The sequence below is a fragment of the Camelus bactrianus genome, chromosome 4 (genome assembly GCF_048773025.1).
Source record: "Camelus bactrianus isolate YW-2024 breed Bactrian camel chromosome 4, ASM4877302v1, whole genome shotgun sequence".
NCBI lineage: Eukaryota > Metazoa > Chordata > Mammalia > Artiodactyla > Camelidae > Camelus > Camelus bactrianus.
In genome coordinates this window covers 83,022,160-83,049,801 of record NC_133542.1, presented here as the reverse complement: position 1 = coordinate 83,049,801, position 27,642 = coordinate 83,022,160, and the positions used below count along the sequence as shown (strand labels likewise).

General features: G+C 36.5%; 1 protein-coding gene and 1 non-coding gene across 4 annotated transcripts in view; both read left to right on the top strand.

Moving 5' to 3' along the window:
- The window catches only part of ZNF169 (zinc finger protein 169), a 122,527-nt gene that overhangs the window by 29,045 nt on the left and 65,840 nt on the right, over nt 1-27,642 (top strand). For 2 of the 3 annotated variants that reach the window (XM_074362952.1, XM_074362951.1), the window contains exon 1: nt 27,360-27,582. The gene's annotated coding sequence lies outside the window, so the exon portion shown is untranslated. Of the gene's footprint in view, nt 1-4,386; nt 4,450-18,921; nt 19,050-20,358; nt 20,474-25,734; nt 25,954-27,291; nt 27,583-27,642 lie in introns of those variants that run through there. The other variant, XR_012506695.1, reaches the window with a different exon arrangement.
- On the top strand, nt 26,744-26,850 carry LOC123618770 (U6 spliceosomal RNA). The gene has a single exon (XR_006727241.1). It is a non-coding gene; the product is annotated as a U6 spliceosomal RNA (small nuclear RNA).

The window sequence follows — 27,642 nt, the reverse complement described above, 5'->3', positions numbered from 1 at the left end:
CTAGATTTATTCCTAGGTATTTGATGGGTTTTGTTATTTTAAATAGTGTAGTTTTAAGGGTTTAATTTTCTGTTTGTTGCTGGTACATAAAACAATTCATTCCCATGTCTTGACCTTGTGTCTAGTAATTTTGCTAAATTCACTTATAGTTTATTTGTGGGTTTCATATATACGTTCATATCTTTTGTGAATAATGAGTTTTTAACTCCTTCCAATCCTTTTCATTTTTATTTCTTTTTCTTTCTTTGTTACATCGATTGTGACATCCAGCACAATGTTGAATAGACACAATCATCATGGGCTTCCTTATCTCATAGATGATCCCTGGTGGAAAGCAATCTGAAATTCACCACTAAGTATGTTTGCCGTAAATGGTTTTTCTAGACACTCTGTCGGAGAAAGGAAGTTGCCTTCTGTTCCTTCGCTGCTTATTATCATGCATGGGTATTAAATTTTATCAAATGAAGTTTCTGCATATAACCAGATAATAATTAGATTTTTCCCTATTATTCTGATGTCACCTATAATGACTTTTGAATATCAAGCCACTCCTATATTGGAATAAATTTCACTTAGTTGTGAGATATATATGTATATAATTTTTTACTATCACTGGATATGATTTACTAATATGTTGTTCATATCTTTGCATCTATGGTCACAAGAGAAATTGGAGTGTAATTTTCTTTTTGTATAATGCCCTTGTCATGTTTTAGTATTAAGATTTTGTTGACCTTGTAAAACTTAATTTAGAAAAGATATCCCATTCTCTGAGAAAATTTGAGTGAGTTTGCTGATATTTCTTCTTTAAATGTTTGGAAGAATATGCTTAGGCTTTTTTTGTTGTTGTTCTTTTGATTATTTTAGCAAAGATTTTTAATACATTTAATTTTTTTTTTAATGAGATGTGACTATTTAAATTTTTTGTTTCTTCTAGTGTAAGTTTTGGTTAAGTTGTGTTTTCCAAAGAATTTTTTCACTAAATGTATAAGAGTCTAGTTTATTGGCAAAAGGTTCATAATAATTTCATTTTTTAAAATGTCTTCTTTTAAATTGGGGTCTAGTTGACATTATAACATTAGTTTCAGGTTTACAACATAATGATTCGGTGTTTGTGTATATTGGAAAATGATCACAACAGTAAGTCTAGTTAACATCCATCACCATACATAGTTACACATTTTTTGTGTGATGAGAACTTTTAAATTTACCTCCTTAGCAACTTTCATATATGCAATACAGTAGTATTAATTATAGTCAGTAGGCTATATATTATATTTTCATGACTTATTTGTCTTTGTCATTATAAAACTGGAAGTTTCCACCTTTGACCTTCACTCATTCTGCCCACTCCTTACCCCTCGTCTCTGGCAGCCACCAATCTATGATCTTGGTTTCTTCTTTTGGGGCTTTTTTTGGTTTGTTTTTCAGACTCTACATGTAAGTGAGATTACACGATATTTGTCTTTCTTTGTCTATTTCACTTAGCATAATTCCCTCAGGTTCCATCCATGTTGTCACAAATGGCATAATTCCATTTTTTTTATAGCTGAATAGTATTCCTATATGTACACCACATCTTTTTCATCTGTTCATCCACTGATGAAGACTTCAGTTGCTTCAATACCTTGGCTACTGTAGGTAATGCTACAGTGAACTCAGAGGTACATAAATCTTTTCCAGATAATGTTTTTTGTTTCCTTCAGATAAATACCCAGAAATGGAATTGCTGGATCATATGGTAGTTCTTTTATTTAATTTTTTGAGGAACCTCCATACGGTTCTCCACAGTGGCTGCACCAATTTACATTCTCACCAACAGCGCACGAGTTCCCTTTTTTCCACATCCTTACCAACACTTCTTATTTATCGTCTTTTTGATAATAACCATTGTAACAGGTATTAGATAATGTATCTCATTGTGGTTTTGATTTGCATTTCTGTGATAATTAGTGATACTAGGCATCTTTCATGTACCTGTTGGCCATCAGTATGTCTTTTATGAAAAATGTCTGTTCAGATCTTCTGGTCATTTTTTAATTGGATTGTTTGGGGTTTTTTTGCTGTTGAGTTGTATGAGTTCATTATATATGTTGGATATTAACCCATTATCAGATACATGATTTGCAAATATTTCCTCCCATTCAGTAGGTTGCCTTTTCATTTTGTTGATGGTTTCCTTTGCTGTACATAATCTTCATTCTTGATATTAGTAATTTGTTTTTTTCTTGATCAATCTTGTTAAGAGTTTATCACTTTTACTACTTTTTCAAAGAAGTTACTTTTGGCCTTATTGATTTCCATTATTGAATGTTTGAATTTTATTTCATTGATTTCTCTTCCTTTTTTTTTTTTTTTTTAATTACCTCATTTCCTTATTTCTTCGGGTTGGATTTGCTATTCTTTTTCTGGCTTCTTTGTAAAGAAGCTTAGAACATTGATTTCAGCCTTTTTTTTTTTTTTTTTTGCTTTTCAGTTATGTATATTTGAGACTTTAAATTCCTCTCTAAGCATTAATATTAATGTAACTGTAACTCATGAAGTTTAAGATACTGTACTTTTATCACCTTTATTTTTTCTAATGGATTACTTTTTTCGATGGATTACTGCAAGTGTATTGTCTAATTTCGAAAATTTTGGGGTGTTTTCCAGCTTGTGTTATCAGAGAACATATTGTGAATTATTTCAGTTATTTTAAAGTTGTTGAAGCTTGCTTTATATCCTAGTATATGGTTAATTCTGATAAATGTTCCATATGATCTGAAGAGAACAAGTATTCTGTGGCTGGAGTAGTGTTCTACATATGTTAACTATTTTAATTGTGTTTGATGCGTTTCATATAATCACTGAAGTTTTTGTCTACCTGTTCTATCTTTTGTTGAGAGAGATATATTCATCTCCCATTTCTTTCATTATTGTTATGCAACTAAATTCTGTATTTTTTGCTACTGATTTTTGTATGTTCATCTTGTATCCTGCTACCTTGCCAAATTCTTTTATCACCTTTAAGTAGTTTTTGCATGGGGCTTTTAGGGTTTTCTATATATATAGACCATGTCATCTGCATACAGTGACAATTCTAACCTCTTCTCTTCCCATTTGGATCCCTTTTATTTCTTCTTCTTGCCTGATTCCTGTGGCTAGAACTTCCAAGACTGTTGAAGAGAAGCGGTGAGAGTGTGCATCCCTGTCTTGCTCCAGATTTTAATGAGAAGGCTTTTAGCTTTTCACCATTGAGTATTTTATGCTTGCTGTGGGTTTGTCATAAATAGCTTCTTTTCTTAATTAAAATTTTTAAAAATTTATTTTAAATTTTTAAAAAATATATTTTTTATTGAAGTACAGTCACTTTACAATGTTGTGTCTGTTTCTGGTGTACAGCACAATGCTTCAGTCACATAGGAACATACCTACATTCGTTCTCCTATTCTTCTTCACCATAGATTACCAGATACTGACTATGGTTCCCTGTGCTATACAGTATAAACTTCTTGTTTATCTATTTTATATATATTAGTATCTGCAAATCTCAAACTCCCAATTTATCCCTTCCCACCCCCTTCCCCTAGTAACCATAAGTTTGTTTTCTATGTCTGTGAGTCTGTTTGTTTTGTATTTTTGTTTGCTTGTTTGTTACTATTTTCTTGTTCATGATGTCTTATTTATTTATGTATCTGATTACCTTTTAAAAATTTTTTTTTAAATTTATATTCTATTCTTTTTTAGGGGTAGGTAACTAGGTTTTTATTTATTTTAATGGAGTACTGGGGATTGAACCCAGGACCTTGTGCATGCTAGGCACACATTCTACCACTGAGCTATACCCTCCCCTTCTCTGATTACCTTTGATTATGTGCTTGTCATTATGTTTGAAGAGATACATGTATGGTTGATTTGAAGCCTAGATGATGGCCTTTTCAGAAGTGATTTTAGATTTTCTTCTTCTAGACATTTGGAGGTGCTTACCAGTCTGGATCACTATAACCCAGATTTAAGGCTTGAAGTTTCCTTGATTACCTAGGTGACATGAAACTGGGCTGCAGGTCCATACCTGAATTTATATAACTCTTTGTAGTACATGATTAAAATTGTTCATGGTTGAGGGGGTAGACAGTTTAAGAATTTATTTTTGCTGCAAATGCTTTTGTAGCGAAAGCAATTGAATGCTGGACATACCTTTTTACTTTCTTGCTTTATTTAGATTTCTGCCTCACTATTTTGTTACATTTTTGTACTTCTAGGATATTTTCCATGTTTAATTGATACTGAAAATTTTTCATTGCAGGGTTCATTTTATTTACCTACCCTGCGATTAACAAAGGCAGAAATCTTCCCCTTTACTTTGCCTTTGAATTTGTCCTGATTTTTTTTTTCTGGTTTTTGTAGGTTCTACATGACACATTTCCTCAACACACATTCCTCATGAATGGTCTCATTCAAGGTGTAAAGGTAAGAACAACTTTTGTGTGGTTCACAATGAACCAAAGCCAAGAATCCTTAGTAATTTAACTCTGGAATTTTAAATGGAACTTGGAACTTAGGGAAGCAATTACTGTTCGTACATTTTGTAAGTAAAAATTTTAGCTGGATTATCAAAGTCAAAATAAAATGCAGCCCAAATCCATAAGGCCTGGTTTATTGGTAAAAACAGTACTTTATTTTAATTAACATGTACACAGCATATGAAGGGTTTAATTATGTGAAGTTTTAATTACGCTATCAACAGAATAAAATGGGCAAGTATAAAAAATGTCTTCTTTTGAGATAGGCTTTGAGATTGAAGAAGAAGGAAGCATCAACATTTATTGTTGGGCATATAGTCTTTTGGCAAGGCTGGTGTTCTAGCCATAACTTTCTGAGCTCTCAACCACTTGACTTAACAAGCCTTATTAATTCATTATTTGAATTTTAATGTGATACTCTGAAAGGCTTATAAATAAGGGGCTAAAATACAATGCTATGTTCCAGGCCCACTTTGTAGTAAAGTATATGGGTATAGCATCAAATTTGCCCTTTTCAACTTAGGTAATATCAATGTATGTAATTTTACTTTGTGCTGAACAGCACACTTAAAATTATGCCATAGTAATTTGCTGAATTCAGCCATAGGAATTTGTTGAATTCATAGCTTTGAGCAGCATTAATTGTAATGAATACTATTTATTCTTTGCCTGTTTTCAAGAAGAATTTGAGAATGCTTACAGTAATAATAACATAAATAAAATTAGGGCAACTTAAATAGGTTTTTAATTTGAGGAGAAGGAATATTATCAAGAATCTGGTGTGTGTTCATGTAAGCACCAGTTGTGAGCAGTTTTCATCTACATGATAAAAAGAAAAACTAAAAAAGTGAGAGAGAACATTATCCTTACAGTAGATTCTTGTGGGAAGTTACTCCACAGATCTTTTTCTTCTTGTTTTATGGAGCTAATTAAATGTGTTTTAGTCTGGTTCTGCAAAATAAAGCCAGTGAGGTTCATACCCTAAAGCCAAGTGGCGTGCTTATTACACTTAGAGATATCCATATCATTATTCTAAAAAAAAAAGAAGTATTTGGACTGATTGAGGGGCATGGACAAGGGCTTATTTAACTTCAACAGCTATTGAACTTCAATTTATTGAACTTAAATAAAGAGTTTAGTAACTGCCTGCTGTTTTCAGGGGTGGGGATATGATGAGAGAACCCTACAGCAAAGCATAACTGTCTTAATACGGATGTGAGCACAGTGGAATGAATATGGCTTAAAATTGCTTTAGCATTAAATCTTCGTTCCGCATCTTATTAACTGTGTTACCTTAGTCATGTAATTTAACCTCTCTAACCTCAGTTTCATTAATGAAATGAGAAAGAGGAAAGATCTCTAATAGGGTGATTATGAGGATTAAATTAGCTAGTATTTGTAAAGCTATTAGCATAGTACATTCATATGTTAAATACTCAATATGTAAAAAGCAAAAACTATTAGAAGGAAGTCTTGGTGACCATTTTTCTTACCAGTTTGGGGAAAGAGTTTCTATTTTTAAAAAGAAGAATTCATAAAGGAAAGGATTGAATCATTTACATCAATATTTTAGCCTTGGTAAGTCAAAGCCACCATCCTCAGACTTAAAATACAAATGACAAAATGTCGTTTGCAACGTGTGTAGAAGGAGGAATACTTAAAAACACTGTTAAAGTCAAACCATAGGAAAAGGACTGATACCTCTGAAGGGCACAGAAGGGTATAAGCCAGCAGTTTACAAAAGGTAGCAGTGTGAAAGTACGTTTAGCACTAATAGGCAGTGAATCCCAAATTAAATGTGATGTTACTTTCATATACATGTTGGTAAAGCAATTTTAACTGATAAGAACTAGTTCAGTTTGTGGTAAATTGGATCCTCATACACTGTTGATGAGAGGATAAGTTGGTATAGCTTTTCTGGAAGGCAGTATTTTAACAGCCTTAAAATATTTATATATTTTAACAAAGTAATTCCATTTCTAGAAAACTGTTCGTATCAAATAGAGTTTATTCAGAGATTCAGGTAAAGGGCTATTTGTAATAGTAAACATGGAAACTTTTAAAATGCCTTAAAATTAAAAGAGTAATTATGTTGTCGTGCAACCGTATAATGTATTATAGGTATCTAAAGAACACATTTTTCCATTTTCAGCAACAAAGATGGACCTAGAGATCATCATACTAAGTGAAGTACGTTAGAGAGAGAAAGACAAATATCATTTGATTATATTTGGAATATAAAAGTATACAAATGAACTTATTTACAAAATGGAAACAGACTCACAGACATAGAAAACAAACTTCTGGTTACCAAAGGGGAAAGGGAGGGGGAGGGATAAATTAGGAGTTTGAGATTAGCAAATACAAACTACTATATATAAGAGAGAGAAACAACAAGGGTCTACTGTATAGCACAGGGAACTGTATTCAGTATCTTCTAATAACCGAAAAAGAGTATGTATATAACCGAATCACTGTGCTGTACACCAGAAACTAATGACATAAATCAACTATACTTCAATTAAAAAAATAAAGCTATCCAGTATGGTTTCAGGTTTGTTTTGACCAAAATAAATGTAGATAAGCAGGGAGGGGGGGATGATTAAAAAAGGACTCACCTGAAGTTTGAAAGTGTATGGATTTTTGGATGATTTTTAACTTTCTTCTTTATATCTTTTGCTCGTCTTTGTAGATTTTCTACAGCTAACTTTTACTTTGTAAGTTTACTATCATAATGCATGGAAGAAAATGTTTAGATTTGGGCTGAGCATCAATAAAGGATATAAGTAAACAGTTCTGTTCTGTGAATTCTCCAATTTTAGGCCTTTTTTTTTGGTGGGGGTTGTTACTGCAGTAGCTTTATTGAGGTAATATTTACCTACCAGGCAAGTCACTTGTTTAAAGTGTACATTTTAGTGGTTTTTAGTATGCTTACAGAGTTACGCAGCCATCAGCACACAATTTTAGAACATTTTCATTGCCCCCAGAAGAAATCCTGTGTCCATTAGTAGTCACTCCTATTTTCCCCTCATCTCTTCAGCTTTAAGCAAGCACAAATCTACCTTCTGTCTGTCTAAATTTGCCTATTCTGAACCTTCTGTGTAACTGGAATCATACAGTATGATGGTCTTCTGTGACTGGCTTCATTCACTTACATTGTTTTCCAGCTTTGCCTGTGTTGTAGCACGTTTTAGTACTTCATTCTTTTTATGGCCAAACATTTTATGGACATACCAGTTTATCCATTTATTGGTTGATGGACATTTGCGGCTGTTGCAGTTTTTTATTATTGTGAATAATATTGCTGTAAACATTTCTGTACGAGGTTTCATGTGAACGTATGTTTTTACTTCATCCTAGGTACATACCTAGGAGTAGTAAGGCTGGGTCATATGGTAACTTGAGTTTCTGTGAAGTATGTTTTCAAATTAACTTCTCTCGTTATTAACCCTGTTTCTGGCAAGTAATATATGTTCCTCATCTCCTAGACTTCTGACAGATGGGTGGCTCAAGCCGCGGACAGCAGTTTCTTTTATACCTACACTTACTCCCTTCGCAATATCGTCAGACTTATACCACTTTCAGCTCTCAAATAAATACCTTCCTAGACCTTGGTTTGGAATTCCAACCTTAATATCCAGTTGCCTAACTGACATTTCTATTTCCTTGTCTAATAAGTATCTCAGAGTCAAAACTAAGTTCCTAATCTTCCCCTCCAGCATGACCAACTCACAAGCCTTCCTCGTATCAGTTACTGGCCATGCCATCCTGGCTCAGGCCAAAATCCCCGGAGTCCACCTTGACTTCTCTTCCACGTCCCAGACCCAAACTGTCAGCAAATTCTGTGATTCTGCCTTCAATAGGTACATAATCAAAAAGCTACCTGGTCCCCCCTCAGTAGAGATCCTGATAAAATATAAACCAGTTTGTGGCATTCTTCTTGACCAGCCCCACCCACACCCCGTTTTCTCCTTTGGCAGCATCCCTGTTCTCTCCTCCACTTTCTGCTGACCGTGCTCCAGCCACAGCTTTCTCAGCCTGTGCTTGCCCGAGGGCTTTGCAGTTACTGTCTTTTCGTCTCTGATTGCTCTTCCCAGATTTTGGCAGGCTTTGCTCCCTAACCCTCAGCTCTTCACCCAGATGTCACTTCTCAGCGATGCCTTCACTATTATCTTAAATAATGTATCCAGTTCTCATCACTCCCAAGGCGTCTTCTCTGCTTTATTTTTCTCCAAAGCATCTCACCTCTGATATACTATATATTTTGCTTTATCTTGTTACTGTGTGTTCTCACTCCTCTTTTAGACTGGAAGTTTCATAAATACATGGGTTTTTGTCCACTTTGGTCACTCGGGGCTGTCCCTAGCACCTACAACAGTTCTTGGCACCTGATAGGCACTTAGTAAATTTGTCAAATTAACATTTCTTTCTAGTCTTTTTCTATGTGTTTTTATATGGTCGTGTGCAGCTTATATGGAGACTAGAACTGTGTATCTTTTTTCTTATATTACTGGTCACTAATTATATCATAATAATTTTCTCATGACATTAAAACTGCATGGAACACAGGCAGCCTTCTCTTTGCACGTTTCCTCATGCACAGATTTCAGTTACCATGGTTCAGTTAAATAACGTGAATCCCCCAACAGCACAATTCAGATTTCCATTACCGGTGTATTAACTGTGAGTAACTGCATAAAGTACAGACTGCTGCTAACTCCTTAGTTCACAGAACACTGCGTAAGTAACAGGTGTGTATCATAACTAGTCATGACATTTTAAAGTGGTGACTGGTCACTGTGCATTTCTTAGTTCATGCACGTACGGCAGGGCGTGCAGTAGTGTTCCCTCCTTGTCTCCAGTGATAAACCCACATGATAGTTAAAAAAACAGATCATTGAAAGAAAGAAGTGACCAACAAGGATGAGAATGCAGTAGAGAAATAGTAAGAAGGATGGAAGTGAGATTCAACTAGAACCTCAGAGGAATTATAGAAGAACCAGCTGGCTGGAGAGACTCTAGACAGCCAAAAGAACTTAGTGATGCTAAACTTACCGGCATAAGTGAGGGAAATGGTTGTGATGAAAAGAGTGAAGATGTCCCAGCAGTGGAACTGATGCCAGCAAAAAGCTTCACATTAAAGAAACTCCCAGAGATGATATTGCATGACATTGAAAGCACAGAGGATACAATGTTGGAAGCTGATCCAAAGTTAGAAAGGCATTTGACACTTTTCCAGTGCCTGGAAGATACTGCACATCGTACGTTACATGACTTACAAAGAAGATAAGCCCTATTCAGTTGACTTGATAAGTTTTTTCACACACACACACACAAAAAACCACTTTAATCTTTAATAGTTTAAATTGTAGTGCTCTAAATAAATACTAGTTTTACTATTTCTTTAATTGCACTAAACATAACTGATAGTAAGAGTTTTCATTGTTCTGACAAAAATTTCTAAAGGTCATAGGATAAATCAGTTTTCCACATTGAATAAAATCTCTTTACATGTTTTCAGCTTGCATTCAGTTTTTCAGTCCTGCACTACCATGCAAATCAAAAACTTCCAGAATCGTTGGAAATGATTATATTATATTCCCTTGTATGAATGTGCCATAATTTATTTACCCATTTCCCTATATTAGTGTTTTCTAATTTCAAACTATTGAAGATAAGTCTGTAACAAATTTTTTTAAATAAATATATTTTTATTGAATTTTTTAAAATAAATATATTTTTTATTGATTCCTTTTAAAAAAAAGAGAGTTGTAAAGGTATGTCTGGTGAGTCAAAAGGGCATTTTGGGGCTTTTTTTTTTTTTTTTTAAGATCTTGAGTGTATAGTAAGTACCACATCATCTCCGAGAGCAGATGTGCCATTTCACACTCCCATCAGCAGCGTGTGTCTGTCCCAGCATGCTCTAACACAGTCTTTATGGATCTTCACCAATCCTGAAAATGATGTCTTGCTGTAATTTTATTTGTTTTTCTTTGATTACAAGTGATGTTGGGTATTTTTACATTATATGCTGGCTACTTCTATGAAGTGCCTTCAAGTTCTTTTTTTTTTTTTCTTTCTTTTCTTTCTTTTTTTTTTAAGTTCTTTATTTTTCTAATGAGGATTGTTCAATTCTTTATTTCTAAATAATGTATTTTATGGTAATCCCTTCACACTTTAATGATTATTGGTTTAGTACCTGTTCATCTTAACGGTTACAAAGGGAAAAACTCACATTTGATCCCACTTCTCAGAGTCTTTCCAACATTTTTCAATAGCAGCTTTTATTTTTATGGAATTAAAACATGCAGTGGACACTGTTAAGTGATTAGCAATGAGAGGTTGTGTTAGGGTTCTCCAGACAAACAAGACCAATATAATATATGTAAAGAGGTTTATTTTAAGAAACTGGCTCACATGATTGTGGGGCTGGCGAATCTGAAATATGTAGAGCAGGCTGGAAACTCAGGCAGGAGTTGATGCTACAGTCCTGAGGCAGAATTCTTTCTTCTCCTGGAAACCTCACATTTTGCTCCTAAGGTCTTCAACTGACTAAATGAGGCTTCCATTATTACTGAGAGTAGTACTGCCCTTTATTTTAAAGCCAGCTGATATTGTATATGTTAGACCACATCTACAAAATCCCTTCACGGCAACACCCACACTAGTGTTAGATTAAATAACTAGGCACTATAGCCTAGCCAAGCTCATGAAACTAACCACTGAAGAAGTTCTGGCAACACTTTGTCGGAAGTATAACCAGACTGAGATGCCGTGGTTTGACTTAGTAGATGAAGTCTGGGTATGACTGCTGGTTAACGTGAGCAGACGGAGTGACTATAAGCATTTTCTTCATTAAGACCAGCTGGTCTGATTGCTCGATGTCTACCTTGAAATTTATTGAAGCTTCCCTCTTTAGCATGTTTTATATTTATTACAAAATTAGATATATCTTCATCAGTGTCCCAAAGTAACTAAACTTAAGCGGGCCAGATGTCCAGGGTTGATTTACACCTGGATCGATCAATATGAAGAGGGTGCCTGTAAAGTGTGTAGTTTTCATCTTGTCTAGCTTTGAAATCCCAGCAAGGGCTTGGAAAGGGGGAAAAGTAGAAGGCCCACCAGTCCAGCCCAGGGCTTGGCCACAGGGGTTCACATGCATTGCTTCTTATCAGTCTAGACTTGACGGTCAAGTGTGACCTAGGAGATGGCCATGTAGGTCGTCTGCCAGGACATTCTTCCAGGGGCATTTAATACACCAAGAATTTCTCTAATCCTAGGAGTTGCTGCTGAATTGTCTCATCCTGCTATTTAATGAATTAAATCATCAAGCAGTACATAGTATAAGCATGCAGAGAAACTGTTGGCTGATGTATTTAAGAGTTAAAAAAAAAAACAAACAAGATGCCTTTGAAGTCCCCTTACAGCTACTCTTTAGGATTACTAAATACAGAAGTGCTTTTCATACATACACACAATAATTCTTGCTTTCTTAATTTGGACCGGGACTTGGATAAAAGACTATCCTTTTAATTATCTGTAAACAGAATGGTTAAAACAGCCTACTTGAGAGAAATGACTTCATAAATTTTAAGTAGTTTTTTTGAAACAGACTGCTAATTTATCCATTTGTTGAAACATGTTTAAGAGAACTTGCAAGTAGGTAAGTCTAGTATTTTATGTGCTTTCAGATAGACACTCTGAAATGTGGGTAACAAATTAGTGTGATAATTGGTTTGAATTATGGGCTTATTGGTTAGGCTCAGCTCCTAGAGCCACATCACACCTGGATTGAAGCCTGCCTCTACCTCTCACGAGCCCTGGGCCTTAGGCTAGTTCCTTGCCCTAAAGCACCCAACTCACAGCGTAAGGCATTTGTGTGAAGTGCACAGAGCGATTTGGCATATGTGAATGCAGCTGTTATTCTTAATTGGAGTCAACTTGAAGTAGTGGCCCTACTACTTCTGAGGTTAAGGGAAAGCCTGTTTCTTTATGTTTTAATTAAATAAAATTAATTGCCCTTTCATATGCTTTTGTTTCTGCTTTCTTTCCATGAATCTTCCAAACTTCTATTCCCTTGCCCCTCCCCCCCAATCAAAACAAAATACTCCAGCCTTCTTGCCCGTATTGTTCTTTCCTTGAAGTCTCAGAATCAGCTGTTCTTTGACCCTCCTCATGCTTCACAAATCCCTCCCTGGACTAAAGTCACTCGTGTGTCATTTCTCACTGGCCCTGTTAAACTGATCTGCACCCTGGGAAGGGAAGCTCTGTCCCGTGCAGGGTCTCAGTGGGTCCTCAGTCAGAAAAGTGACCCCTGTTTTAGTACTTTTTTTTAATGTAAAAAGATTTGTGTTTGTCCGTCGTATAAATAAAACCCACAGTTCTGTTGGTGAAATTTTCTTTCTATTAAGGAAATGAAAGAGAAAAGTCATCATTAGTAAAATACTGTATGAAAAAGCAAAATGAATGATAACACCCCCATATTATTTGGGGGTAACCTATGTCTGTATGTTGTAGATTCCTTGTGGCTTATTTAGGAATACTGAAGAGTTATCATGAGATACAAAATTTTTCATGAAATAAATGAAGATTTTCAGAAGCAGTTATATGACTGCACTTTATTCTTCATTGTTACCACTGTTCTCTCATGCTCTGTTCCAAAGTTAATTATATATTTGAAGGTAAACAAAAAAAAATTTTTTTGGCTTTAAAACTTTTAAGGGTATTGGCCCAATTATTTTAGTCAAATATTTGCCAACTGCATATGTTAAGGAAAACTTATGCTTAAAACTTTTTGCCATTCTTCATATGCTTTAAAAAGTTTATTTGATAATTGCATTTAATTGGACAATAAGCTTTAGTTGCTATTTTGTCAAATTAAAGCCTGTAAGGCCATGTCAGAATTACTGGCCAATTAATTATACCACCTTAAGTACCTGTTTGGCCTGGGAATCTAATTTACAAAAGTGACTTATTAACTGTTGGCTGATTTTGCCACCCGCACCTGGACTCCTGCACACCATGTTTTATCCAGTACTCATTGGACCATGATAGCATAGTTATGATACCATGGCTTAGTACATCAGTCCTCATTGTTCTTGGATTTCACATTTGCAAATCTACCTACTTAACTAAATGTGTTGGTAACCCCAAGATCAGTACAGTGATTTTATGGTCACTCATGTGTGGGATAAGGGTGGTATTTGAGTTGCCCAACTATGTTCCCAGCTGAGGTTGAACATGGTGACAAACCTTCTTATTTCAGATCTCATTGTCTAAACATGTCTTTTTTGCCGTCCATTTAGTGCCACATATTCTGCATTTTTGTTCTTTCAGTTGGCAGTTTCTCTGTTTAAAATGGCTCCACGTGTAGTGCCGAAGTGTTGTCAAATATTTCTAAGTGCAGGAGAACCTTGATGTACCCTATGGAGAAAATACTGTGTTAGGTAAGCTTCATTCAGACTTGAGTCATAGTGCTGCTGGCTAAAACTTCAGTGTTAATAAATCAACAATATACTTATTAAATAAGGCATCTTTAAACAGAAACACACATAAATCAAGGTTATGTATTGATAGGTTAATGACACTATGTGGCCAGAGGCTTGCAGGAACCCAGCCTTGTATTAGCTCTAGCAGCAATGGTTCTGTATTCTCTCTCTCTCTGTCTTTTTTGTTTGTTTGTTTTAGCATAGTCCGTTGCAATGTTACAATTTCTAGTATACAGCACAGTGTTCCAGTGATGCATATACACACATGTATTTGTTTTCATATGCTTTTTCATTAAAGGTTATTGTAAGATTGAATATAGTCCCCTGTGCTATACAGAGGAAATTTGATTTTTTAAATCTATTTTTATATATAATGTCTAACATTTGCAAATCTCAAACTCCCAAATTTATCCCTTCTCACTCCCTTTCTCCTAGTAACCATAATATTGTTTACTATGTCTGTTGAGCCTGTTTCTCTTTTGTAGATGAGTCCATTAGTGTCCTTCTTTTTTTTTTTTTTTTTTTAGATTCCACACATGAGTGATATCATATGGTATTTTTCTTTCTCTTTCTGGCTTACTTCACTTAGAATGATGATCTCTAGGGTTCATCCATGTTGCTGCAAATGTGGCATTTTATTCTTTCTTATGGCTGAGTAGTATTCCATTGTATAAATGTACCACAACTTCTTTATCCAGTCACCTATCACTGGACATGTAGGTTGCGTCCATGTCTTGACTATTGTAAATAGTGCTGTATGAACATTGGGGTGCATGTATCTTCTCGAATTAAGAGTTCCCTCCAGACATACGCCCAGGAGTGGGATTGCTGGATCATATGGTAACTCTGTTTTCAGTTTTTTGAGGAATCTCCATGCTGTTTTCCATAATGGCTGCACCAAACTACATTCCTACCAGCAGTGTAGGAGGGTTCCCTTTTCTCCACAGCCTCTCCAGCATTTATCATTCGTGGACTTTAGAGTAATGGCCGTTCTGACTGGTGTGAGGTGATACTTCATTGAAGTTTTGATTTGTATTTCTCTGATAATTAGTGATATTGAGCATTTTTTCATGTGCCTATTGGCCATTCATACGTCTTCATTGGAGAGATGCTGGTTTAGGTCTTCTGCCCGTTTTTTGATTGGGTGTTTTTGTTGTTGTTAAGTTGTATGAGCTGTTTATATATTCTGGAAATAAAGCCTTCGTCAGTCACATCATTTGCAAATATTTTCTCCCATTTCGTGGGTTATCTTTTTGTTTTGTTTATGATTTCCTTTGCTGTGCAACAGCTTATGAGTTTAATTAGGTCCCATTTGTTAATTTTTGCTCCCTATTTCCATTGCCTGGCTAGACTGCCCTAGGAGAACATTGCTAGGATTTATGTCAGAGAATGTTTTGCGTATGTTTTCTTCTAGGAGGTTTATAGTGTCTTGTTTTGTATTTAAGTCTTCAAGCCATTTTGAGTTAATCCAGTGTTGCTGGCAACCTTATAGAACATAATCAGTGTGAATAATGAAAATTGACTGTATTATTGCTAAATGTAGGGCTTTGATGTCAGTATGGTTTTAAGTTTTAAACATTTCGTTCTCATTTGTAAATTGTGGTCTGCATCTTTAGGACTGATGAAGTACTTTCCTAAGCAAGGTATGATTGTCCTTCTCAATCTACTGCTCTTATAATGCAGCCTCATAGGATCTAGGGTTAGATTGGGTAGTGAAAAAACATCCCTGGGACAGAGGAAAGTCTTTGATTTTTAGGAAATACAAGTTTTCCAAATAGGCAAGTATTTTATTGGATTGTATTTTAGTATCTTAATAAAAATGTAGGTTCTCCTAGGGGGTATTTTCAATATCTATTGTCACCAAGAGTTTGATTTAAATAATAATAATTTAATGAATAGATGAAATTACACCTTAAATCCAGAACCTAGAAGGCAGTATCTTTTTTCTATAAACACTGCATTATTTTAAATAAAACTTTAATACTCGGCCTTCTCATATTCTTTGTTTTAATGGCATTCATTTCATATTTTAAACATGTATGTATGAAATCTGAAATCAGAACTGTCTAAAAACTTTTCCAGGGTTCTTTGTGTTTATAGGGTTGTTACTGTTTTTGTGTTGGCTTTTGCTTCTACTGCCTTGTCCTCTTAAATTTCTTAACATGCTTTTCTCTGTGAGTTATATACTACTGGAGAACTCAGGTATTTGATACTTTTAGGGAATTTTGAAGCAACATAAAATATTTTTTCTAAAATTCATGAAACTGATAGTTGCACGTCATGAATTTAAGCCCTGCTTCTGCGGTCTTTCAGCTTAGTTAAAGGAAGTCATTTAACCCTTTTGATGAGTTAAGAACAGACCGAATGCCCTGGAAATCCACTGTGGTTTAGAAATTACAAGACTTGATGCTGTTACAGAATCCAAACTCATTCTGCTCGCGACACGACAAGCCAGTAAATCAGGAGACAAGGTGTTGGGGCAAGGAATAGTGACTTTATTTGAAAAGCCAGCAGACCAAGAAGATGGCAGACTGATGTTTTGGAGGACCATCTTACTCCAGGCAGAATTCAGGCTCCTTTTCTACTGAAAAGGGGAGGGCGTGTGATTGGTTGTTGCAGACTTCTTGGTGTAGGAATTCTTTGTTCTTATTGCTGTCCATGTGGGTCAGGTCATGGTGCCTCTGTAAAACCTCTAACAAAACAAATGTTATTTTTTATTCTGCAACTTGTTATCTTTATATAGGTGCAAATGTGTTAGTATCCTTAAAGGTCAGAGCTTGAGAATAGGTTCTCCTGTATATTTCAGGCTAAAGGCAACATTGTTTTACAAAAGGTGCAGAGCTAGCAAGACTGAGCCTAGAAAACAGGGCACAGGGTTAAAACCAAAGAAACAGATCTAATACGGAGTCAGATTCTTTTCTGTTACAATGCTTGAGTATGAATTAATACGTTATTTCAGAAGAATCAAAAAGCTTTTTTCCTCTCACCTCGTCTTCAGTTTTCTTGTCTCCTGGCCCGTGGGCCCTGAGTTTAATGGTGACTGATAGAGGGTTAGAATCCAGTTCCTTTTCTCAACTGTGTGACCTTGGAAACTACTGAGTTTATTTCCTCTTAATACATCTGTTCAGTTTACCAAACCTCTTTGAAAGCCCCTGTTACTAGGCCCTTTGATAGGCACCAAGGGTACAGAGATGAAAAGAAACCATCCCTCTGACCTTAATCTCAGTTTCTAATCCAATAGAGAAGATAAACAAATAACAAGTCATTGTAGTAGAGTGTCAGAATAGAAGAGATATGTATCAGATGGGGGGGTGGGGATTGTTTGTTTTGCACATCTCAAAAAGCAGAGTTAATTCTTTGATTCTGTTTGAGTAGCTAAGAAAATAGAAGAGAAGTTGCTCCTTGCCCAGAGTTGTGAAGAATGACTAGTAGTTTATCAGGTCCAAGTGTGGAAATTGCACACAGGCAGAGCAGGGGCGTTTCCAAATGCTCACTGGCATAAAGGAACATGGTATGTTCAGAAAACTTAAGAAGTATTGCATATAGCCAAAACACAGGATGTCTGTTTAGGTGCCAGATTTTGGAGGGTTCTATTTGTATGCTATGATGGGGAACTTTTAAAACATATTATAAAAATTCAAATACACAAAAGGAGAACATAATATAATGAAGGACACTGACGTCAAAAAGGAAATTGATATTTTGCCTACATTTTCCTCTAGGAGGTTTATTGTATCTTGTCTTATGTTTAAGGAATACTGCTCAGCCATAAACACCTGGTGAACTTAGGATACAGCAACATAACGCCATTTGCAGCAACATGGATGCTCCTAGAGAATGTCATTCTAAGTAAAGTAAGCCAGAAAGAGAAAGAAAAATACCATATGAGATCACTTATATGTGGAATCAAAAAAAAAAAAAGCATAAATACAAAACAGAAATAGACTCACAGACACAGAACACAAACTTGTGGTTGCCAAGGGGGCGGGGGGTGGGAAGAGATAGACTGGAATTTCAAAACCGTAGAATAGATAAACAAGATTATACTGTATAGCACAGGGAAATACATACAAGATCTTATGGTAGCTCACAGAGAAAAAAATGTGACAATGAATATATATATGTTCATGTATAACAGAAAAATTGTGCTCTACACTGGAATTTGACACAACATTGTAAAATGATTATAAATCAATAAAAAATGTTCAAATAAAATAAGAACTTAGAAATAAAAAAAAAGGAAATTGATATGGGAGTGGCTAGCTGGCACTGGCACTTTGTGTGACTGGCAAATTGTGAGGAAGTAGTAAAAATTTCTTTACTTCCGTCTCTTATGTGTGGTGTTCTTGCTTCCCGTTAGCCTAACTCTTGTGCAACTTGCATTATCTCCATCCTAAGTTCACCAGGCAAATAGAACTTTAACTTTGTTGGAAAGAGAACCTACTTTTCTTACGGGCGTTAGTATATGGATACTCATCCTATTTATCCCTATTAGCTTATAAGCCCTTTGAGAGCAGAAGGTATGTATTCACTTGAGGGTCTTATTTTCACCAGCTAATTCAGAGCTTTGCACAGAATAGATATGCTATACATATTTATTAAACTGAATTAAGTTTCTGGCTTCTCTTTTGCTTGGTGTTTGTTCACCTCAGAGGTCAACTGTGGGTATATGTATTTCACATCACCTCCCTTCTCCAGTTTCTCCCAGAAAACAAGCTGTTTTCCCTCTCTTGCCTTTCAAACAGCACACTTAGGAACTTTGTTGGAATTTTTTTTATAACAGGTTATGTTTGATGTTTCAAATTAATTCTGTTTGGAGGCCACTAAAATGAATTGGAGCATTTAGAAGTGCGTTTAGAAAATAAGAATTACAAGTAGTTGGGGGATCATATTATAAACCTGACCTTTGCTTCTGCTTTCTCCCTCTCCAGGGCCTGCTCTCCTTTCTGAGTGCCCCGCTCATAGGCGCTCTGTCTGATGTGTGGGGGAGGAAGCCCTTTCTCCTCTGCACTGTCTTCTTCACCTGCTTCCCAATTCCACTGATGAAAATCAGCCCCTGGTGAGTGGCTTGGCCCTCCATCATGACTGTCTCTTTTGGGTCACACGTGAACAGTACATCTGCAGAACACCTTTTAACCATTTCAGAGCAACAGTACCTGTTTTCATTTGAACTCTTTGGTAATACAGAAGGCCAGTAGGCAGTTGCCATCATGCCCATTTTATAAATGGGGAAATGAAGACATAGAATTAAGTCAAAGATAAGTTACTTAGGTGAAGAAACAGGAGTAAAATATGTCTCTGAAGGCGGCTGTTTTTGCCAGGAGGTAAGTTACAGGGTTGGGTCCTGGGAGGGGGCTGTACTGCCTCAACCGTGGCTCGTTTGACCCTGCACATGTGTTGTTTTTGTCAGCTCATTGCTCTAGGGCACTGGCATGAACATAGTTTATATAGAAAGGCAGGAGGCACTTTTGTGTGTACTGTATTAAGACCAGTCGCTTATTCTAAATCATAATACGAATTTTAGTTCTCATTTTTCCATGATCAATAGGGAAAGAATAGTTAGCTCTTCCCTTCCAGTTTTCATGCTGCTGCCTCTGTTACTTATTTGACCGATGAATTACGTTACGTCAAAGTGATGACTGTGTACCTGTCTTCCTCATGTATATAAAGGAAATGTAATGTTTCATCATCAAGTATTAAGCTAGCTTTCGGGTTGAAAAATACTTGCTCCTATTTTGTTTAGAGATTTTCCTTTTTTAAATCAGGGTTGAATGTCACATTTTATTAGACGCCTTTTGCATGAATGGTGATCAGTTGAACTTTCTCCTTAGATCTGTTACCATGATGAATTATATTAATATATTTCTAATATTGAAACATCCTTATGTCCTAGGATTAAACCCTACTTTTTGATCTTTGAGATTGTGTTTGCTAATATTTTAACTAGATTTTTTTAAGCTTTTATGTATATGAAAGAAATTTTTAGTCTTAATTACATTAATTTTTAAAATATTTTCTGCTTTTGTATTTATGCCTTTTTTCTTAGCTAATGCTAGGAAATTTAGAAAGTTTTTATTACTGTTCTGGCTACCTTTAAAACTATGGCTTTAATGAATACCCCTTACTCTTTCATTTTTTTAAACTGCATATACTGACACCCCTTGAGCAATGACAGAATTAGTATGTTTCTACTTCTTCCTGTTCATGATGATTATGATTTTATTATAATCAATTTTTGTTTTTAAATATACATGCATTTTTAAATTTTATTTTTTGGTTTACAGTCTTTGCATGGTATCCTTGACTCTGGTTATAAACGTATGTATACGTTACCTCTCTTACGGGTACTTACAGTCATCTTTTTATAGGTGGTATTTTGCGATGATTTCCATGTCTGGAGTCTTCTCAGTCACGTTCTCTGTGATATTTGCCTATGTAGCTGACATCACCCAGGCGCATGAGCGAAGTACAGCTTACGGATGGGTAAGATAACATTATGTTTTTTAACCAGAGAAATAAATTACTAAAAATGCACTGGAAATTGAGACTTAAAATAAGTGTTAAATATTGGCTTACATAAAAGAAAATCTAAAGCAATTGAAATTTAAAAAGAGACTTATGAGAAGTTAAAAATAATAAGATAGAAATTGCTAGTAATTTATTCTCTGCTTTTAGGATTGGAAGATTGGCAGGAATGTGTGAGTTGTCAGTTGCAAAGTTTTTTTAAAATTGTTGCAACTTGTTTCTTGTTAGCTGATCCCTTGAGGAACCATAAACAGTAAACAGGTGCTAAGATCGTAAGTCTCTGGGCACCTAATCAGCATTGGAGAGGCAACAGAACCTCAGCCATGTTAATCCATTGTTACTGTATTGCTCATTGTGTGACTCAGGCACTAAGTTGCGACATGGTACCGCAGGAAAAAATCATTCATTCAGTAGATAACTGTTGAGTGCATAACAAAAGTTATAGGAAATCTTTTTACAGGATAATTGAGTATTAGACACATCACTTGTAGTTTTCTTAGGCAAGATAATGGCATTGTGGTTATGTAGGAGAAGAGAGACCAGTAGAAGATGGCAGCCTGAAGCCCTTTAGTTTAGAGTTCACAACTCTGAGAACTGCTTAAGTGGTTCATGGGGAAAAGACGACAGGTGAGCATTTGTGGGTATGTGTTCAATGCGTGAACCTGTTGGGGCATGTAGGTGTTGTACAGGAAAAATGTCCCCTTTTTCCCTTCAGGTTCTTTGGCTAGCATAATAATTAAGTTTACATAGGACAGATTAACAGGAGAAAAACATTTAATTTTGTATGTATAGGAGTCCCACAAAGACATGAGAGACTCAAGGGCAATCAAGTAATTGGGGCTAATTAACCATCCTGAGCTAAGGAGGAAAGAGGGTAGGGGCCTGGGGCTCCAAAGGAGAGGAAGACAGTTCACAGGAAGATGAGAAGAGCAAATAAGCACCTGGTGCACAGATGTCTGCCTGCCCCGCGGGTAAGCCATTCTGCTGGGGAGCTACCTTTGGAGTTGTCCCTCCTCCCAGTGTAGGCCGCCTCTCTAAATTCTTTTAGGCTGTTAAGGAAAAGGTTAAAAAGTGTTTCCTGCGTCTCCTGGGTCTTAACCACTTTCAGCTCGAAACAGTCCACGTGCCAAAATGGCACATTTTGGGGTGGCTTATTCTGCCTTCAGTGTGCATTGTGCTGTTTTCTCAACTTTCCTGTGTTTAAAATGTTTATAGTAAGAAGGTAGAAGAAGAAAGTTGATCTGGCTAAGTTGTTGAGTAGATTGAGGGGGGTTGAATGCCAGAAACTCAGGTTACATCTCCCCTGAGTCTCATTCTTTCTTTTAAATGCCACTTCCTGAAAGATAGTAATTAGTCAATTCAGTGTTGACTGACTGAATCGTATGAATCAGTGATGGACCTGTAAGTCGGTTAACTGCTCTTCCACAGCACACAACAGCAGTTTTTACTTTGTTGAATTTAGATATCAGCAGTTTAAAAACACCTCCTTTGACCCCACTTGCCCTCTAGCTACTGCCTGCTCTCTCCTTCCTTCCCTTTTTCCCCTCCTCCACCCAGTGTCTCTCTTGTCATGTCCTAAAACAGGGCATCTCCAGAGAGCTGTGGAAGGGACAGAGGGAGAAGCAGATAGGAAGGCTTCAGAGAAGGCAGGTTGTTCAGGGTGGGCCCTTAAGGGCGGATGCGGAGTTGAGGGGTGCCGAAGCCTCGTTTATCCTGCTGGGGTGGCTTTTCTCAGCAGTGTGGAAAATACACATTGAGATGCTCATTTTCTCCAATTTTATTAGATTGTTGTTCCTTGCTTTCACCGGAAAAATCATTTGCAAAGCTGTTGCGCTAAGCAGCAGTACTTAACGATCTCAGAGAGAGAGTTCTGGAACCAGAGGGATCAGGACTTAGTTCCCCTGTCTCTTGCTCAGTTCTTCGTTTGTAAAATGGCAGTTACAATGATGTCTGTTCGCAGGGATGTTGAGAGATGTTAGTGAGAGGAGCTCCCTGCGGAAGTGTGCCCTCTCAGCCACCACGTGAGCCTGCCTGGACTTGTTCACAGGACTCAGGATTTGGCCAGTGATTAACCTTTACATTTACCTCTGACTGTCAGGAGTTGAGATGACAAAACTGAAAAGAGAAAAAGAAAAAAAGCTTGAAGGCTCCCTCTCTTACAGATATAGGAAGATTTATTGCCAATTAATTACAAGATCGTCAGTCAAGTCCAGCTGGAACTCTGAGGAGCATTTTGAGATCCGCTGAAGAATATTTATGTACACCTTCCTTACTGAAACTCCTCCTGTAAACCAAGAAAAGTGGTCATTCTTTCAGTGGCTGCAGTAATGAAACTATATGAAGTGACTTAACGCTCATTGAGACTGTTGTGGTGAAGTCATCCTTTAGATTTGCTCCTCAGAGTTATATGAGTGTTAAGTGAAAGAGGGATTTCGATAAATTCACAAACGAAGCAAGTTGGCTGCTTTGAGTTTTAAGAAAGACAACATTTTACATAGAATTTCATGGAGTCATAGAGCCCAGAAAACCATTTATTCATTCAGCAAGTATTGATTGAGCATCGGCTAGTTGAGAGTTACGTAGCTAATGAAATAGAACGACTAGGAAACCGCTGCTGCTCCCTGTCCCCTTCTGATATTTAAGACTTTTATTTCCATATTCCACGTGATTAAATTGGCTCCCAGAATATTCACTATTATATATTTTAATAACAGATCTTCCCACTAAACTTGTGGCTTCTCACTATTGCTATACTTATGTGATAGTTCTGTTTTACTTTTTGCGTACTTGAAGAAATTAAACTAATCTTTCAAGTGCTGTGCCCACTTCAGGGTACCACTAAGAGAAGGGAGGGAGGAAGATGAGGGTATTATAGGTGGGTATTAGCAGAGGGAAGGATGGCTGGAGGAAATCCTGAGCACCGTAGGACCTATCCAGATGGAGCTGTGTTAGGAAGGGAGTTTGGACCTGCCCCTCAGTGTCTGAGACCATTTGCTCTGCGGTACCTTCTAAGTTATGAGCCTTTCAGCTCTTCAGATACATAGACTTGTAAATTATAGTGCACATTTCTTCCTCTGTTTTGCAAGACTTAGAGTCTCATCAAGGTTTCGTTTCTGCTTTTGGTAGTTTCAGGTTTTCTCTGTGGCAATTTACAAATATTTGAATTACAGAAATACCACAAAATAGGGCACTTCTTCCTCAGAGCAGTATTGCAGGGTACGTTACATGGATGGGAAAGATGAATTTAAAAGTTTACCATGGTTTGGAGTGCATCATTTATTAATGAACATGAATCTCATAATCAAGTCATTCTTTCTCCTTTGCATCTGAAGCAGTTACTGTAACCCCTTTGAATTTGTAGGGGAGTGTAGTAGAAGGCAGTCATTTTCTACTCAAAACTGAAGTATCAAGTGTGTTTTTATATATTAAATTATTGTTATATAGATAATAACTTAATTTCATTGCTCTTAATGACCAAATCTTGAGTTACTGAACAATCTTTATCTTAGAAAATGTCCAATTGTATAGAACAGAATTATGATAGTAGAGTCTTTTTGACTCCATAATGTCTTTTTGATCTGCAATGAAATAAATGATTGAGTGTTTTCTTCTGTCTACTCCATGATCTTTAGGTCGTTTGCACTTGGAATGCTGTGGAATTACAAAAAGCAGCTTCAGCTGAAATTTAGAAGCTTTAAGGCTGACTGTGCATTTTAGTGAGAAAGATTAATTTCAGAGATTGAAAAAAGGCTTCTAGTCCTTGTCATCTATGTGCACTTAAGACATTACTTCTTTATTTGTACATTGAGTCATAGAGTGTTTTCTCAGTGTACATAGTCATTTGATAAGGATTAAGATAAGGGAATACTCTTACGAGTAAATGAATGGATGACTCATTTCGTGCAGATATGATATTGTTAGTATTAGCACCTGAGGACCCCGCAGCAGTACTGCCATGGCACATTGAGGACGCCACAGCCATGCTCCCCTAGAACTTAAGGATACTGTGACAGTGCTCCCAAAGTTGTTTGCATGACATTGCAGTTCATCATGTACTTACGTGATTGCCTTGATCTTCTTAGATAACTTGAAAAAACCCAAAGGGCAGGAGCTCTGTCTTCTTAATTATCTGGCACATAGTAAGCACTCAATAAATACTGAACCAAGGAATTCCCATTCCCCAAATTAAAATTCTCTATAACCCCACTTTATCCCCAGAAAAAAATTTTTTAACTTTTGGTTTTTTATAGTATTTTTGGTTTAATACTAATTTCAGATACATTGTATTTTTACATTGTGGGGGCGGCACGTAACGGATGAATGAAGAATGGCATTGGCTAGCCAGGAATCATCATTTCAATCATAATGCTTTCTGTAGTTTCTATTAAAAACCATTAGAAGTTTAGATGACCACTTATAAATGTGCTTTTGACACCCATTGGAGACTGTCCATTTCAGCTTAGGAACATTCAGATTACAGTCCAAAATAAAGGGAGCATTCTACCTGCTCGTGGGAAAGAGTGAAGCAGCTCCACATGGATTCCAGTTGCAGGTGTGGTCAGTTGGCTGTGTGGTCTCTGCTATTAGGTGGAGGTTGGGGGTGACAGCATGAAGGAGATCCCCAGCCCAGGGGCCTCTCATTAAAAAGCTCCGATGTCTCTCTAAACAGATTTTTTTTTTTTTGAAATTTTTTTATAGCCTTTTCTAAGACTGTCAGGGATTTTTTTCCCCCTCTTGGTGCTAGTAAAGTGGTCACCAAAAGGATGAAATGGTGAAGATAGTACATGTTTTTGGAAGATGAAATTATGAAGTTAAACTTGCACAGTCCCTGAGTTATTTGTAGACATTTATCATCAGCCCTGCAGAAATGTTTTTTATACCTTTCTCTCTACATCCCCATTCCCCAGTTAGACTAAAGCGTGTATGTTTATTTATGGGGAAGGTTTAACAGTTTTTATTTCTAATAGGATCCTCCTCTTTTTCACTCATAGCTTTCTAGAATATCTCCAATTAGTTAATTGTGAACAAATCCTTAAAACAAAATTACTTAAATTCTCTTTCATTCTTAAAAGTTGTATGCAACTGAATCCTTTTGTCTTTTTAAAGCCAAGGGAAGGATGGCTTTAGGTATGCACCTGTGAAACCCTGGATGAGAACAGGAACATAGGTGTGCACCTGCAGCATAGGGGACCCTGGGTGAGAGTGTGCTTTTTCCATAGGTCTCAGCCACATTTGCAGCCAGTCTGGTCAGCAGCCCAGCTATTGGCGCATTGCTCTCTGCCAGTTACGGAGACAGCCTCGTTGTGCTGGTGGCCACAGTGGTGGCTCTTCTGGACATCTGCTTCATCTTGTTGGCTGTTCCAGAATCTCTGCCAGAGAAGATGAGACCTCTTTCCTGGGGAGCTCAGATTTCGTGGAGACAAGCAGATCCTTTTGCGGTAAATACAAACACTAAAACATTTACTTTCTTACATACGTCTTTCTGAGCCATGTAAATAAAAGAACATTTCTGCAGCCTCAAGCATCCTAGCAGTTGTTGATCCATTTTTTTTCTCCAGTAAAAATAGAAAAAATTTAATTGCTAAGTAAGGGACTGAGGTAGGCTGTACACCAAAGAGTATATATAATTTATACTTCTTAAATCCAGCATGTGGTTATCATAAGGGAAGGGACAAGAAATTCTTGTCTGGTTAATTCCTGACGAAGGCTTGAGAAGGAAGATTTTTTATTTCTTTTTGCACAGTTTTCATCCCTTTTTTTTTTTAAGCAAAATGAATGTAGCCATTTGAAGTGGTTGTTTTCATTCACTTAAATTCAAAAGTGTTAAATGCATTTGAACTGACTGAAGTAGTTATTTTTAAGTTGTTAATATACACCCACTTTGAACAGAGATTTTAAACTTATCTTTTACAAATTGGATTCTTTGTTTTGTATTTTGTTTGTTTTTTGGCATAGGGGAATTCCATTAACAACAAAAAAAAGTGCTGAGAAAAAGAATCTTCCCTCTCTATCTGGTTTGAAATTGTTCTTGAAGGAAATACGTGCAGAAAAATACAACCAGTGATTTGATTTTTGCTTTTTATCCCCTAAGTTTATCTTTTCGGAAAAACACATGTAACAAAACTAACCCATGAGAAATTCTTTTCTAAAAAGTTCCCTCAGTGCATGAGCTGGGGACCCTGCTCTTTCTGTTTGTGCTATGATGTCAGACATCAAGAAATAGGTGTGGTGCTCCCTTTGACAGCAGATATACTAAAATCAGAATGATACAGAAAAGCTTAGCATGGCCCCCGTGCAAGGATGACGCACAAATTTGTGAAGCGTTCCATATACATGGATGGATGTTATATTATTTTCTCTACTCTTCTCTGGGTTTGCAATATTCTATAATAAATGATTTTTAAAGATAAAGAAAATGTGCCCTATGGAGTTGGTCTTGGCAGCTGAAATCAGCGGGATCAGGTAATGACCACAGATGGAAATCACCTCCTCCCTCTTATTCAGAGTTTTTAATCTTTATTATACCAGCTGTGAGAAAACGAACCATGAAACTTTTTCTGCAAAGAGTTAGTATAAATTGGCAAGCCTTATCTTTGTCAACCCTGCGGGTTTGCTTGGTTGGTACGATACAGTTTGTCTTGAATTGGTCTGCTCTGATTTAATTGTTTAAAAGTGGGATATAACTTATCTACGTGTATGTTTTCTTGTCTATGCAAAGTTGGTATGGCTAGATACGTGATCTTATTTCATGACCGTTTAAACTTTATGTATTCTAGTTATTCCGTATAAGAACTGATCATCTGCTGGGAATCGACTGTTACATTATGCAGCACGCCTGATGACTCTGCCCGTCGTATCACTACAGAGTGGTGCTTCCCTCTGTGATAAATACGATGCAGCTTATATAGGAAATGTCTTAACAAATGCATATATCAAATACAGAACTTTTGAAGCAACCTTTTTATTGAAAAAAGAAAACAAACAACAATCTTGAGGAAGAATTGAGCCCAGCTTTTAGAACTGTTGAAGTCAAAATCTGCATTGAAGTTCCTTGAGGCATGGATCTGGTAAGTAAGATTAAGGGGGGTCTCTAAGCTAGGTGGGGCTTTCGCTGCAAGTAACAGGAT